At 48.1% G+C, this 6,069-nt stretch overlaps 1 protein-coding gene across 1 annotated transcript in view; it reads right to left on the reverse strand.

Moving 5' to 3' along the window:
- The window catches only part of vps54 (VPS54 subunit of GARP complex), a 27,611-nt gene extending 22,165 nt beyond the window's left edge, over nt 1-5,446 (reverse strand). The window contains exon 1 of the mRNA XM_080518173.1: nt 5,321-5,446. The gene's annotated coding sequence lies outside the window, so the exon portion shown is untranslated. The remainder of the gene's footprint in view (nt 1-5,320) is intronic.
- Nucleotides 5,447-6,069: the final 623 nt, after the last annotated feature.

The following is a 6,069-nucleotide window of genomic DNA, read 5'->3' on the forward strand; positions in this document are numbered from 1 at the left end:
GCAGCATGGGGGCGGGGCCAGACCTGGTGCACCTGGAGTGCAGCATGGGGGCGGGGCCAGACCTGGTGCACCTGGAGTGCAGCATGGGGGCGGGGCCTGACCTGGTGCACCTGGAGTGCAGCATGGGGGCGGGGCCTGACCTGGTGCACCTGGAGTGCAGCATGAGGCCCGTGAGGAGGAGAGCAGTGATCACCTTGGACAGTCGCTCATTACTGGTCCAGTTAAAATCCTCTTAAAACCGCTCTCATGTCCCAGTTTTCATTTGTTTCCGTCAGGAAATCCGTTCCACAGTTTGCAGCCAGCGAGGAGGCTAGGGAAGTAGCACTGCAGCCATGTAGCTTTTCATGACTACATGTCGCTGTTTGGACGTATTTTACACTCAGAACTCCTCCAATCATCCACGTGGATGTTTGCAAGGCCTTGTCCAGCAGGCGGCGCTGTGCTGCCGGACGTCAGCGTTTTAAAACGGCTCTGACGTCAAAACAATGAAGAGCAGCTCCTCCGCTGTAGCAGGAGATTCACTCCTCTGAAGCTGCGTCCTCCTCCACGCTAAACTCCCTGGAAATAGTCCCAGTCATTGTCATGATAAAGCTGAAACACTGCAGGTGCTGCTGCTTTCATAAATACCTTCTCCAGGGATTCATTAAGTGATTCTGAGGTTTTAAAGATTTAACAGTTTATTTTTTTCTTATCAGCTACAGGGTATATTTTATACATTGGTTTTGGTTGTGTGCTTTTTATTCAAGTGCACAGTTTGTTTACAAAGGTCTGAACTGGATTGTCAGTTTTACCTGTTAAATCTCTTGACGTCTGAGCCTCATGTTTAATATATATTGAAGTGCAATTTTGTTTACACAGACTTATTTAAAGTTTATTTATCTTTAAAAAGGTGTACTTGCGTTATTATACCATTGTTATTATTATATTAGTGGAAAAATGTTATAAAAACAGCAATATCGCAATCATTTCTGGGACAATGTCTCGTCCAGCCAAACTTGTTATCATGACAGGCCTGCCACCAGGCAGTAAGTCAGGATGTGATCGTCATGGTTACTGGACTGATGAGGAGAGGAGAGGCTGACGGTGTGATCCTCCAGGGTGGAGGGAGGTTCCTCCTCATGGAGCTCCATGAGGAGGAACCATGCGACAGCTTCAACCAGTCATCTACACTCACTTCATCAACATTCAGTCATGGGTGAGAAAGGACCAAACTGTATGCAAAGACCTGAGAGATTACAGGAAGTAAGATGAGATGAGGCAAGGCAAGGCAAGGCAAGGCAAGGCAAGGCAATCCTTTTAACCCTCTCACAAGTGGAGACATTCACAGTGTTACAGCAGAAAAACAGGATAGCAGAAGAAAAACTAGAAATCACAGTGAAAAACTCAAAATGAGATCAAAGCATAATAAGAGAAAGAATCATCAAAACACAGTTAACAGATCCAGTGGATGAAGATGCACATCTGTATAGACTGTATGGATACTGTCATGCACACAGTGCTATAAGGATTATATACATTATTATTGCAAGTCCAGGACAAACCAGCTTTACTTTGAAATTCACTCCAAAAGTTGAACTGTAAATAAACCTACAGTGACAATCAGCAGGTTACACACTGACCACAACACTTCTCTGTGTGTGTGTGTGTGTGTGTGTGTGTGTGTGTGTGTGTGTGTGTGTGTGTGTGTGTGTGTGTGTGTGTGTGTGTGTGTGTGCGTGTGTGTGTGTGTGTGTGTGTAAAGTCCTGTCACGTTGGTGACAGCACCCAGCCGTCGATAACGTCAAGCTTCACGTCACTGTGTGTTTGAGACGTTCTGGACAAAACTCTGAAAGACAAGTGAACCCTGGAGTCTGAGACACACATCTGGAGTCTGAGACGCACACACATCTGGAGTCTGAGACGCACACACATCTGGAGTCTGAGACGCACACACACACATCTGGAGTCTGAGACACACACATCTGAAGTCAGAGAGAAACACACACACCTGAAGTCAGAGAGAAACACACACATCTTAAGTCAGAGACACACACACACATCTTAAGTCAGAGACACACACACACATCTTAAGTCAGAGACACACACACACATCTTAAGTCAGAGACACACACACACATCTTAAGTCAGAGACACACACACACATCTTAAGTCAGAGACACACACACACATCTGAAGTCAGAGACACACACACACATCTGAAGTCAGAGACACACACACACATCTGAAGTCAGAGACACACACACACATCTGAAGTCAGAGACACACACACACCTGAAGTCAGACACACACACACATCTGAAGTCAGACACACACACACATCTGAAGTCAGACACACACACACATCTGAAGTCAGACACACACACACCTGAAGTCAGACACACACACACCTGAAGTCAGACACACACACACCTGAAGTCAGACACACACACACCTGAAGTCAGAGACACACACACATCTGAAGTCAGAGACACACACACATCTGAAGTCAGACACACACACATCTGAAGTCAGACACACACACACATCTGAAGTCAGACACACACACACATCTGAAGTCAGAGACACACACACACATCTTAAGTCAGACACACACACACATCTGAAGTCAGACACACACACACATCTGAAGTCAGACACACACACACATCTGAAGTCAGACACACACACACATCTGAAGTCAGACACACACACATCTTAAGTCAGACACACACACATCTTAAGTCAGACACACACACATCTTAAGTCAGACACACACACACATCTGAAGTCAGACACACACACATCTGAAGTCAGACACACACACATCTGAAGTCAGACACACACACACACACACGCACACACCTGAAGTCAGACACACACACACACACACGCACACACCTGAAGTCAGACACACACACACCTGAAGTCAGACACACACACACACACACACACACACACACACACACACACACACACACACACATCTGAAGTCAGACACACGCACACATCTGAAGTCAGAGAGAAACACACACACCTGAAGTCAGACACACACACACCTGAAGTCAGACACACACACACCTGAAGTCAGACACACACACACCTGAAGTCAGACACACACACACCTGAAGTCAGTGAGAAACACACACACATGAAGTCAGAGAGAAACACACACACCTGAAGTCAGAGAGAAACACACACACCTGAAGTCAGAAACACACACACATGAAGTCAGAGAGAAACACACACACCTGAAGTCAGAGAGAAACACACACACCTGAAGTCAGAGACACACACACCTGAAGTCAGAGACACACACACCTGAAGTCAGACACACGCACACACACGCCTGAAGTCAGACACACGCACACACACGCCTGAAGTCAGACACACGCACACACACGCCTGAAGTCAGACACACGCACACACACGCCTGAAGTCAGACACACGCACACACACGCCTGAAGTCAGACACACGCACACACACGCCTGAAGTCAGAAACACACACACATCTGAAGTCAGAAACACCCACACACCTGAAGTCAGAAACACACACCTGAAGTCAGAAACACACACCTGAAGTCAGAGACACACACCTGAAGTCAGAAACACCCACACACCTGAAGTCAGAGACACACACCTGAAGTCAGAAACACCCACACACCTGAAGTCAGAGACACACACCTGAAGTCAGAAACACCCACACACCTGAAGTCAGAGACACACACCTGAAGTCAGAAACACCCACACACCTGAAGTCAGAGACACACACCTGAAGTCAGAAACACCCACACACCTGAAGTCAGAAACACCCACACACCTGAAGTCAGAGACACACACACACACACGCACACACCTGAAGTCAGACACACACACACCTGAAGTCAGACACACACACACCTGAAGTCAGACACACACACACACACACACACACACACACACACACACACACACATCTGAAGTCAGACACACGCACACATCTGAAGTCAGAGAGAAACACACACACCTGAAGTCAGACACACACACACCTGAAGTCAGACACACACACACCTGAAGTCAGAGACACACACACACCTGAAGTCAGACACACACACACCTGAAGTCAGTGAGAAACACACACACCTGAAGTCAGTGAGAAACACACACACATGAAGTCAGAGAGAAACACACACACCTGAAGTCAGAGAGAAACACACACACCTGAAGTCAGAGACACACACACCTGAAGTCAGAGACACACACACCTGAAGTCAGACACACGCACACACACGCCTGAAGTCAGACACACGCACACACACGCCTGAAGTCAGACACACGCACACACACGCCTGAAGTCAGACACACGCACACACACGCCTGAAGTCAGACACACGCACACACACACCTGAAGTCAGACACACGCACACACACGCCTGAAGTCAGACACACGCACACACACACACGCCTGAAGTCAGACACACGCACACACACGCCTGAAGTCAGAAACACACACACATCTGAAGTCAGAAACACCCACACACCTGAAGTCAGAAACACACACCTGAAGTCAGAGACACACACCTGAAGTCAGAAACACCCACACACCTGAAGTCAGAGACACACACCTGAAGTCAGAAACACCCACACACCTGAAGTCAGAGACACACACCTGAAGTCAGAAACACCCACACACCTGAAGTCAGAGACACACACCTGAAGTCAGAAACACCCACACACCTGAAGTCAGAAACACCCACACACCTGAAGTCAGAGACACACACCTGAAGTCAGAAACACCCACACACCTGAAGTCAGAGACACCCACACACCTGAAGGGAGAGACACACACCTGAAGTCAGAGACACACGCCTGAAGTCAGAAACACACGCCTGAAGTCAGAAACACACACACACGCCTGAAGTCAGAAACACACACACACCTGAAGTCAGAAACACACACACACACGCCTGAAGTGAGAAACACACACACACACGCCTGAAGTCAGAAACACACACACACCTGAAGTCAGAAACACACACACACCTGAAGTCAGACACACACACACACACACACACACACACACACACACACACACACACACACACACACACACACACACACACACACACACACACACACACACACACACACACACACACACACACACACACACACACACACACACACACACACACACACTAGACGGGATCACGAGCCGTCAGCGGCTACACGTACATGTTGCTAATGCTAATGGTGTCAGCAGTCTTACACGTAGGCGAGCTAATGCTAACAGGCCAGCCGGGGCTCGCGAGCAGCGTCACGGCGGCTCTCTGCGGGCTGCAGCCGCCTACGGTGCCTCTTTACCTGTCAGGTGAAGCACAGCGGCCGGTGGTTGTCCTCTTCATCATCGGGACTCTGCGGAACACGGAGGTAAACAACCGGGGGGGCACACAACAGCAGCTCGCGCCGGTCCAGCGACCATCATGCACCGGGCGGAAGCACAACGCCGCCCGGCCATAGATATAAACCACATAGAACTACTAGAACTACTAGAACTACACATGATGATCTGCACCTGCTCGACTACATACTGTAACGTAAAAAAATAAAAAATAAAACAACTTAAAAAAACAAAACGTATGATCGTATTACGGAAGAGTATTAGAAGAAAAAAATTCGGAGGGAAAAAAACAACAACCTTCATGCACTTCAGAAAAAGTCGAAAATCAAGGTGGAGATTTTATGTTTCACGGAGAGACGTCTGTCCATCTGCCATTATTTGGCCGTGGATGTGAAAGCACATTAAATGACTTAATTGTGACTGTATAGGGCGGCTTGTTTCTGTAGCGCCACTGTGCGCACAAGGACCAGGAGACTCAGGACTGACTTTATTGGAACCACAGACTTTATCTGTCTCAACCTCCAGGACTCGCGCTGCCACATCTAATACACTTCAGTCACATGTAAGACGACCGGGTCCAGACATGAAGCCCCACGGCATGATTGCGGGCCAAATGAGAGTTTTTTCATTGATTCCCTCCAGCTTGAGTTCACAGTGATCTTTCTCTGTTCTACCTGGTGGGGGAGCTCAACACCTTGATTCTATTTGATGA

Source organism: Blennius ocellaris (assembly GCF_963422515.1).
Source record: "Blennius ocellaris genome assembly, chromosome: 3".
NCBI classification, from domain to species: domain Eukaryota; kingdom Metazoa; phylum Chordata; class Actinopteri; order Blenniiformes; family Blenniidae; genus Blennius; species Blennius ocellaris.